Source organism: Lolium rigidum, chromosome 6 (assembly GCF_022539505.1).
Source record: "Lolium rigidum isolate FL_2022 chromosome 6, APGP_CSIRO_Lrig_0.1, whole genome shotgun sequence".
NCBI classification, from domain to species: Eukaryota; Viridiplantae; Streptophyta; class Magnoliopsida; order Poales; family Poaceae; genus Lolium; species Lolium rigidum.
The window spans coordinates 226,024,163-226,035,773 of NC_061513.1; the positions used below are offsets into that span (position 1 = coordinate 226,024,163).

General features: G+C 39.1%; 1 long non-coding RNA gene across 1 annotated transcript; it reads right to left on the reverse strand.

The window, feature by feature from the left end:
• Positions 1 to 9,624: 9,624 nt before the first annotated feature.
• On the reverse strand, positions 9,625 to 11,292 carry LOC124668090. Its single transcript, XR_006991554.1, has 2 exons — positions 11,077 to 11,292; positions 9,625 to 10,449 (listed from the first exon to the last, which is right to left on the reverse strand). It is a non-coding gene; the product is annotated as an uncharacterized LOC124668090 (long non-coding RNA).
• Between the last annotated feature and the right edge of the window lie 319 nt (positions 11,293 to 11,611).

The window sequence follows — 11,611 nt, forward strand, 5'->3', positions numbered from 1 at the left end:
CTATAAAATTACAAATAAATCCCAAACAACTCCAAAAATTCAAGAAAAATATGAATACCTCATAGAAAATATTCCTTAACTAAAATAAAATGTGAAATGCAATAAACAATGAGAATTCAAATTTAAGTTTTGATGTGAAGTTTAAAGTGGAAAATTCAAATTTGCAAATTTCCTTGGATATATAAATCAAGGAAAATTCCAAATAACTTTAATATTTTCAAAATTCAATATTTCCAAAAGGAGAAATATTCTATTATTCTAAACCCATTTCATTTAAGGTAAAAAAATTTCCAAAGGAAAATGCTATTAATCCTAAATCTTTTCTTTTACAAGAAAACAATATAAAAGGATTATAAATTACTGCCTAAGGCATAAATAATCAAATTAAACCGAAATCATCCAAATTTTAATAAGTACTTCGGGGAAAGGGATTCAACATAAAATAATGCACCCATGCATGCATCATTTGGATTTTATAACATTATCCTTATCGTACAATGATGCTTCTTTTTAGAACCCGAGGTCCAGGTTCCATCCAAACCATCGAATCGCATTATCTCGCAGTCACCATGCAAGTTCACTCTTGCTCATGCCATATTGATTATGTTCTATCAATTTACTCGCAAAGCAATATACTTATCACTCTTGCATTGAAAATAAAATGTTACTTTTCCAATTATGAATATGACTATGTGGTTGGCAATGGAACCATGGTATGTGTTGCTCGGTGGAGGTTCCATTGCAAGGGTTCTGTTCCTCTAGGACTAATCACCAATGTCGTCTAGTGGTTCTAGCAACGTACATTTCGCGTTAACCATGAGATCTATAATGGCTCTGGGAAGTCAGCTGTATCTTTTCCCTCTCGCATATCAACGGACTAGTGATAAGGGTTGCCTATATCAGTCTATCTATAGGTAAATTTGAGGACAGTGGTCCGGAACAATCTACCTATAGGTATAGGAGAGGGAAGACTTGTTAAACGTCTATGATGGATTGTAAGGGTTGGCCGGGTTAGTCTATCTATAGTGTATAGGACAGGGCATAAGAATTGTTCGGAACAGTCTACCTTAATGGTATAGGTGAGAACAAATGCTTGGGTCAGTCTACCTATAGATAAAGGACATGACAGACTTACAAAGGGGTGGGTCTGCGGGGTCGCGGAGAAGGCAGTGATTGGCTTGGTTCTTATACTGGGCCTCACACCAAGGAAGTGTGGACGGGAAAGTACGCCTAGTTAGCATCAAGGATAAGTTCTCTTATGGGGAAAGTAACGCACCTCTGCAGCAGTGTATCAAATTGTGGCTTGTCACTCCCGGCTTCAAGAAGGGAACTACGAACGCGACAGGAAAGGAACTCCGTGAAGTTATGGTCAACTCCGTGAAGACTAGCGGGCATAGTTTCAAAATAAAATAAACCTTTTGAAGAAATGTTTTCGAAACATGCATTGACCTGAGATTTTCTGATCAATGGTCGTAGCTAGTGCATCAAACACCTTTTCTCTTTTAAACTTGTTGAGTACCTCTGTACTCACTTTCTTCCGACGCCCTTGCTAGACTATGACAATGCAGAGGAGGCCTGCACCGGAGTACCGGAAGGGGACTACGAGTTGGTCTACGAAGAGCCTGACCTATCAGGAGGAGTTGAAGGCGTGGACTATGGGATAGTCTACGGAGTTGGCAACACTGAGGCGGAGGAATGGAGTCTTACCCTAGACATATCAGAGTCGAGCAGCGTAGTGGCTTACTTAAATAAGTTGTTGAGCTCGTCATGTCTCTTAAGTTTGAGTTGTCAGAGTATTTAAGTAATATCGTAAGGTGTTCTCATCGGACCTGTGAGAATACCAACTTGTTAAGACCATGTTTGTAATATAATCTGGAGTGTTATGACCTGCAATGTTTCTGTTGTACCACTCTGAGGGATGTGATATTTGTGATGTCCATTCATGAAGATCATATCAACGACTTGTATACTACAACATGCAGTGGTATGCTGGGTCACCGCATGGCCCGAACTTGCCTATCTTACCCATGAGTGAATTAGATTGAGAGTTCCATTTGACATCCTGCATGGAGAAGGCGTGTAAAAGGTTTTCAAAAGTGCATCATACAGGGTGTGGCTAGGGTAAAGGATGCTAGAGGCATTGAACTGGATCCCCTATGCACAATGACCGGGACCGCCTCGGAGAATGGCTACCTACGATGACGGAGTTTCCCAGTTAGATTGACTCATGGAATAGGCGAAGCAAGGGAAAGGTTTTGGTCGACCAGCCTCAGTCGGCACACCAAGGAAGTGTGTAACGTACGATGCTAAGAGTCGGTCGGCGCGTGTGGGTAAAGTTGTACATCCCTAGTCTTTTCGAAAAGCCATGTCCACGGTTATAGACGACTTAGTGATGGATTCTGTGATCATAGACAACATGAACCTAATCGTAAAACTTGACAAATGTGTGGTAAGGATCCCTTCTCAGGGTATCGAGGGGGTGATCCTAGTTGACGGAGTTCAGCTAATGATGAAGAATCGGTTGATTCAATATGATGATCAGTAGAGCTAGAAATATCGCTCTCTTATCCCTTTTAAAATGATCTCGAATGGTCGAGCTTCGCTCCCTCTTGTTTTACAAAGGAAAACTCGGCTTCCGCAAAATAAGCTCTACATAAAGCCTCGCATACCAGCTTTGCTAACATGTTGTACTAAGTCTTGTTGAGTCCCTATACTCAGCTTTACATGCTTTGTTTCAGACGAAGTTGCTCCGACAAATGGTAGTTTCTAGGTCAGCATCGACGAGTAGCTTGGGATTCACAGGTGGCAGCCTGGAATCTATGGGCTGGGACATCGCCGTTATGCTCCTGGCCTCTTAGGCCTTTTGCTATCTTGCTATTTAGAATAGCATAACTTGCTTCCGTTGATTGATGAAATGTCAGGTTAGTGACCTCAGCTTGTAATATTTTGGTTCCTTGCTCTGTTATGAGCTTGTTTTACTCTTTGAGTCTTGTTTTACTCTTTGAGTTGTAGAGTCACTCGTTGTGTTACCGATTCGGCTCTAGAGATCTAGTTAGGCTTATGCCGGATGAAGATCTGGTTTGTCTAGCCCCAACCTCCGGGGACCCCACATAATGGCAAGCAACAATTGATTTTTTTATCTTCGGAAGTTGGGCACTAAACGAAGTGATGAAGCAAAAAAATATCAAGTGGAGTTTTGATCTTCAAGTAGCCATGAACTAATATAATATCTAGAGCAAAATAAAAAGATGCACAATTGACAAGTAAGCCAAGCAACATATAATGAGAATGAGTTACGTAATTATTATTAACTCTTGTAACACAAGTCGGTATACATCTCTCAAGTTGCTCTATAATATGGGAATGGGATCAGTAATTTAGTTGTGCCAAGCTTACAGTTTTAACAGTGGCATGTCACTATTGGAAATGAAATGATTTTTTTACTTCAAAATAAAAAAAAGGTAAAATATCGAAATGAAAGGAGTGATAGGGCAAAGGTGTCCGATCTTTCGATGAGATGGGGATAAATCGATTTGTTGGTGGAGTTCGTGCTTGACGATCCGACTACACGTGCAAAGCTCGTGCGCCAATGCAATCGCTAGGACAATCTCCGGGAGTTACTGATCTTGCGGGAGCACGATCAGCCTGACCAGCAAGGGTCTTAATTCCTACCTGAAATCGAGAACAAGTAAGAACTAAAGATGCAATCAGAATATTGCGAATAGAGATGAAAGCTTGATTGGTAATGGTGGGATTCCGAATAGTCGGTCTTGTTCTGGGCGTTGGCCTCAAAAGAAGTACACGAAGTTGCAGCAATTGGCTAACTTTTAATCTAATCAAAATCCAAGTTCTAATGACGGCTACAGAGGGATATATATGGGGGAAGTGAAGGGATTTTCGTCCAACCAGCTAGGGTTGGCCAAAAACACCCCTAAATGGGCCTTCCTCCACTTATATGGCCTCTTAAAATCCCCTAAAATACCTAATCCGAAAATACATGGGCCTGGCCCATTAAATAAGGTGACGCAGCGACCACAAATAACTCTTTGGACGAATTTTATGATGGAGTAACTTGTATAATTCATCCAAGCATCGTTGCTTCACTATGGTGGCTTCAATGTTCTGAAATCCTCGCTTGCAACGCCATCCCGAATCCTTGCAGGTCCGCTGCCATCTCCATGCACATTCATAATCCAATGCTTGGCGTCCATGCTAGATCCATTCCTAAATAATATAAATACATTTGATTTAGGCAGCATCATATTCTCATATATATCGGAAGGATTCCTAGTAACGAATGTACCCGAGATGTGGTTGTAGGAGTATTGGTTGTATCTATCATAGAGATGTCCTCATCATCCTCCCCTACTTGAATTGAAGTCGTCCTCGACGTAGTCTCATCTTTTTCACCAAGATATGCCTTCAAATCGGAGGTAATCATGTCCTCATCATCCTCCCTTTCTTGAAAGAAAAGCCGTCCTCGGCGATGTTTATTCTGTAAACATGCTAACAAAAGAGACAAGGTATATGCATGGTATATGTATATGTCATCCGTTTTAACAGCTTTGTCCTGTTTCCCATTTAATTTTGTACATATACCAGTATTGTAGTAGCGTAGAAGATCATTAATCCCCATTAAACATTTATCACAACTCGCTTGCGGATATAAGTGAAGCACATATTAACTCCTTTCAAATTATAATGCTCATCATTAAACCATCCCAAAGTTGGTAACCCAAAACGTAAGGTCTCAAATTTACTAGCCACGTCATGTTGAATTAAACAATTTTGCAGCAAGTTATTTGGCATAGAATGAATACCAACATTGGTGGTCATATCAAAATGAGAAAGCATATACACAAATTCAGTTTTATTGGAACTATAAGAATCATCACACATGATGCAAATCCTATGTACCATAAAAACATTGGTGCTGACATACTCCCCAATCAAATTAAAAGTAACATCGGGGGCGTAGACACTCTTTAAACAAGGAAGTTCATCAATTTTATTTCTAGCATGTGACAAAGATATAGGTGGATCCATCACAACAGAAAACAAAGAATTAGCATGAGAAATCTTAGCCAACACTTCATTATTCATAACCAGTTTTATATGATCCATACTAGAGTCATCTTTCAAGTCACAAGGTTCATTATCAGGAGCAAGAATTTCAGTTTGTGCACTCATAGATATGGAAGAATTAACTTGTACAGTAGGTGTACTCAACATAGTTGGTATACCAAAATTCAGTAGTTCCAATTTACATGCTACAACTAGCTTAAATAAGCGATCATGCAACACTCGTCTATCCCTTACCTTAAGCATATCTGTTTCGCTAATGCAATCGCTAGGACAATCTCCGGGAGTTACTGATCTTGCGGGAGCACGATCAGCCTGATCAGCAAGGGTCTTAATTCCTACCTGAAATCGAGAACAAGTAAGAACCAAAGATGCAATCAGAATATTGCGAATAGAGATGAAAGCTTGATTGATAATGGTGGGATTCCGAATAGTCGGTCTTGTTCTGGGCGTTGGCCTCAAAAGAAGTACACGTAGTTGCAGCAATTGGCTAACTTTTAATCTAATCAAAATCCAAGTTCTAATGACGGCTACGGAGGGATATATATGGGGGAAGTGAAGGGATTTCGCTTGAGTAGATTATTCGAGCGTACTTTCGCTTTGTTCTCAGCAGCGTTGCACCGCTCGTCTATCCCTTACCTTAAGCATATCTGTTTCGTATACAACCAGATACATATCTTCTATTTCGCGCGTGTGATATTTCATCTGTGTTTTAGGCTCGCGTCTCTCCTAAGGTATACCCTAGGACCAGCACTTGACTACTTTGAACAGATTTTCAGCTTTACATTGATTATTGTGGTTGTAGTTCCATATATATTAAGCCTACCTACAGCTCTACATATTTCTACATCGTGCGAAATCCGTTCGTCTGGCAATCGCTTCGTACAATCTTCGGAGTTACTTGATACTGTTGGTTGCCGATCGCCGCCTCCTGAATGGTAAGAACTTGTAAGAATTTTATATCTGCAATTTTGTGAGCGGCATACCACCACTACCACCTAGTAGTCGATAGGAACATATACTTGTTATTTGTTTCTTGTTTTCTACTAATCATGGCAGCTTCTGGAGTTAGAATTTCTTGGGCGTCGACTATGGTTAGCGATGTGCAGCCACCTAGCAAACTGCAACAACGACCGCGAAAGGTTAAGACACATGATCAGGTTACTCTTTCCATGCCACCATTTCATGGTCGTTATGATCCCGCTTTTTATATCGAATGGGAGTTTGAGATAAATGATATATTTGTTTCCCATAATTTTTCTGAGCGAAAGAGAATACAAATTGCAATTAGTACATTCACTGATTTGGCTTCTTTATGGTGGAATGAATATTGTAGGTCCTATCCTGATTATATACCTACTACATGGAATGATTTGAAACTTGCTATGCGATATAGATTTGTTCCATCACGGTATACTCGTGACATGGTTAAAAAATTGCAAAATATGAATCAAGGTAGCTACACCATACGGAAATATTATGATGCCTTAGAAACTACCTTGTTATATTCTTTTATCGAAGAAAGTGAAGATGATTTTTTGGATAGATTTTGGAGAGGTTTAAACCGTGATATACAAGACATACTTATGCATGAACAATGTTATTCTATCACTAGTATGTTTCATTTTGCTTGCCAAGCTGAAGAGAAACGAAAGAGAGATATGCACGGGACCAACAAGGGCAAAAAGACGGTGAAATTTTCTACTTCTCCACCAACAGTACTTGCACCATGTGAGCTAGACGTACAAGGTATTTATAAAGGTACTGATTTTTTAACTCCACATGAATTTGATCAACGCCATGTTAACTTTAATATGCCATGTGTTGAGTTCGCTAATGATTTGGTGACACCGCCTATATTAGAGGATTGTGCTATTGGTTTGAATGTCTCGTGTGCTCAAACAAATAAGTTAGATACTGGTATGAGTGCACATTTTGTTGATTCTAATTCACACTTTGATATGACTGAGCCAATTAAGATAATTCACACCGAGAATGGACCATGCGACATAATTGTTGAATCTGATTTCGATAATATAAAATTGGTTCAGAATGATGTAGTTTCAGCTAAAATTTCACAATATAATTCTTTGTGGTCTATTATATTGGATTCTCCCATGTCTTTGTCACGTGCAAGAAACAAAATTGCTGAAATCACATATGTGAAGAGTGTCTACATCCCTGATTTTATTTTTTATTTGGTTGGAGAGTATGATGTGGACAATAATTTTATGGTGCATAGGATTTGCATCACGTGTGATGAACTTTCTTGTTTAATGGAAGATAAATCTACTAGTATGCTCAATCATTTTGATATGACCTCCAATTTTGGTATTAATCATGCACAAAATAATTTGTTGCAAAGTTGCTTGTTTCAACATGATGTGGCTAGATATTTTGTGACATTGAATTTTGGGTTACCAATATTGGGATGGTTTAATGATGAGTATTCTACATTACATTATAATTTTATGTGCCTCGCTTCTATTTGCAAATTGGGTTGCGATACTTGTTGTTGGAATGCTAGGAATTATCCGATGAACTCCTATGTAGACTGTTTGTGTTCAACATTAAATGTGCAATGTGAGGGAGGTGTCAAACCGGATGACCAATACATATACCATGTACACACCTTGTCTCTTGTGTTAGCATGTTTACAGGATAAACATCGCCGAGGACGGCTTTACTTTTAAAGAAAGGGAGGATGATATAGACATGAATACCTCGGATACAACCATATGCAGCACATGCGAATATATTTCTCAGGTGATTTCTACTACCAATATTCTTATCTATTATTTTATAAATAAAGATAAAGATACAACACCTATTTTCATTATATGCAGAATTATCGGCTACATGTACAAGCCACGTGTTAAGATGCGGGAACCAATCAAATACAACCTCAGATGTACATGCACGTATATATGTTTCTATACATATACGTGTGTATGCTGCTGTGCATTTCCAAAACAAAGAGTAGACAAGTCATGTATGCATGCATATGCATTTAAGGAAGCTGGAGACCAATCACTCAACGTGCAAGGAAGAAATAGGACTCATGTGAAGCCCGACGTTTGCCTTCATACGGGAGCAGCAGGCCAGTACATGCTCCGTCGCTTGGGCCTGCACTGCTGTATGGCATAGGCCCATGAGACCTCGGATTACTACGCCAATCAACGACTTGATCCAGCGTACCAGCATCCTCCATAAATAGCTGCCATTGTATTAGGGTTAAACTTGGATTTTGATTAGATTAAAAGTTAGCCATTGTTGTAACTCTCGTGTACTTCTTTGAGCCAACGCCTAGCAAGCCGACTATTCGGAATCCACCATTCAATAGCTTTCATCTTCTCATCCGCAATTATATCATGCGGATGAAAGATAAAGTCTTTATGAATAAGGTGGGATTCCGAATAGTCGGCCTTGTTCTGGGCGTTGGCCTCAAAAGAAGTACACGAAGTTACAGCAATTGGCTAACTTTTAATCTAATCAAAATCCAAGTTCTAATGACGTGCTACAGAGGGATATATATGGAAAGTGTCAACGTCGGTTTTAGCTTTTGAGTTTTACTCGCGCACGTCAAGTCCGGCCAGCCCTGTAACATGAAGTCCCGCGCCTTATATCAAAGTTGAACCCATATACTAAAAGGAGAACGATTTGGCAACTATTTCCTCGCTCATTTTGCCCAACCACACGTTGCCACGTCCTTCCTTTTTACTGTAGCCGCACAATCAATTCCTACATGCACGAGATGGTTGGTTCTTTTTCCTTCTTTTTCTTCTTTCCTGCAATTCGCGGTTACAGGAGGCAGCCGGTTGACCCGTTCTTCCCAAGCCGGTTACCTTCTTTTTCCCGTTACTAGTACAATACCCGTGCGTTGCTACGGGTAACAAAATAGGTAAAAAAATAGAAAAAATAGTTAAAATACGAGCATCAACCATTACCCACAAATATATGACAGGAAACATGGTCTCAAGACCAACACTAAATTAAATTTAATAATGCTCCCTTTGATCCATAATAAGTGTAAGTTGCACTACAAGCATCATATCATCAACCTGATTTTGTTGGCAGTAGGCACACAAAATGGAATCAGAGCCTAACGTCACGAGTGAGGGTGATGTCCGGATGCGGAGTGATTTCATTGTGATCTAACAACTTATGAAAAATGTAAGGACTAATCGATACACATTCAAATGTGTGTAATGAATAAGGATAATCTGGAATAATAAGTACCCTACGATCCAAAAGTGTTGGAGATTTTATATTGATGTAGTATAAAGTTTGTGCTATTAAATACCCAACAGTTATTTTGGATCCGGGAGAGTGAATCATTTTGAAAAATACTCTTGGGACATCAACTTAATTATTTGAAGTGCATTTTTAGACCATTCACATAAAAATGAACTTACTTGAACAATTAATATAAATCCAAAAACGTTGCAAACAAGGTAATACATAACAAGAATGTTTGCATAATCTGGAAATATATTACTAAATGTCATACCAAAAACAATAGTGGGAAGCAACTCCCTGGGATAACTCACTGTGTAGCAAGCATTTAAGCTTAAATGATCAAGGATCATAGTTGATACCTGGACGACTAATTTTAGTGTCATGCCCAATTTATTGCCTTAACATGTTGTGAATAACATTAGCTTACATCTCACAATCCAAATTTCAGAACTGGAGAACAAGACAGGCCATAAGGAGACACCACAGCAACTAACTTGTGTATCCCTGCAAATCAATCAGAACACAAAATGGCACAACCTGCAAGGATAAAAAAAAACTCTGTCAGCTGGAAAAATCATTCATGGCAGTATCTGGAAATTGTCAAGGCAGTAAGTAAAACATGAAATAGCTCGGGCAGTAAGTAAAATGCGGAAGTCCTCCAGAGAGAGTAGCAACGTACTAAGGCTGCTCACTGCTCACGACTGGGATGGATGGCTGCATAATATATATATTTTTTACCCGAAGAAGCTGCACTTACAATATACTCAAGGCTAGAGACAGATAACGAGCAACATCACGAATTTTATGACAAGGTATATCATATAATTTTTTGTTTCAATCACTGAAAAATGGCATCAACCTTACCAAACGTGGATCTAATAATCATCAACTTATGCAGCCGTCATTCCAACCCAACTAAGTATAAAAAGGAACATAATTTTGAGCCGACTATGTTTTTCATGACGAATTTGTAGCAAAGGAGAGTAGATTGTGTTATCACCTGCATATTATGTAACTGGAAAAACAAACAATAATTCAGGAGAAATTATAACTCTACCCACGCTTCAGATTATTTGATCCATTTGATGATTCAGATTTCTTTTGTCGACCATCCCTCATCTGCTTTATCTACAGCAATTGCACAATAGATGATCAAATCACAGGGTTACGACACTCCTGGAAAGCAACAGAGTCTGCTGAAACTAATTCCAGAAAACTGGTGTTGTTGGAAGAAGGTAAAAAAGGATAGAAAGACATGTACGATAAAGAACAAAACCTGGTTGTTCCTCAAATTCCGGAATCTCTATTCTGGAGCTTGTGACCGAGGCATGAAATTCTTTTCAGATAAAGACCAAACTGCTAATATGCTTAGAACCAAAGCATCGAATAAAATTCGGCGAAGTTCTAACCTCTTCAACAGAGCAACAGAACAACACCTCACCAGGCAACAGTCCAACACCTCAACAGGCAACAATCCAACACCTCAACAGGCAACATAACAACACCAATAAAGAGAGAGGGATATGAATTGTAACGCAGGGAGGAGACGGCCTTATTGATTTTATTTGAATGTACTCAGCTAGTTGGATTGTACTCTGCCCATTCATCAAACTATGAAAGACACACTGGAGTACATTTGAAACATAATAAACAATGGTTTGTTACTTCCGAAACATAGAAGCAATAAGAAACTTTCAACTAAATGATTGGCTTGCCTCAAATTATTGTTGCAAAGAGAGATAGGGAATCAGTTACCGGATTCTTTTGGTATGTCCTATGTTTCGTCGCATGACTTCACTTGGTGTCGGCTCGGAGCTATCATAATGGTTATAAACGCTGGAAGGTGACCAACTTGGCCTCTCCAAATATGTGTTGATGCCACTCCCAGTGCTGACGATATTTTAGATATGCATCATTTCAGTTACTATTTCTAGTACCTAATTGAAATGCATAAGCAACAATGTGCATTGAACTCACCAAAATCTTGCAAGTTGGCATTATGTGTTGCTCCTGTTGCGGAATTCATTCCCAGTTCCTTGTTTCAAGGTTGCCAGTGTATCTTGAGCTACATTCAGAGGTTTCATTCTATTAAGCATTAGCACATGTTTGCACCATGAGAGATATTAAAACAAAGGGCCATAACATTAAACACACAAATCAGTCATTTTGTTCTATTAGGAAAATTAATCCGGAGAGCGGAGCACTAATTCAAGGACAGTAGAAGACTATGGATAATTTTTTCTAAGAAATAAAAAGAACTACCATGGTAACACAGATCACACGAGAAATG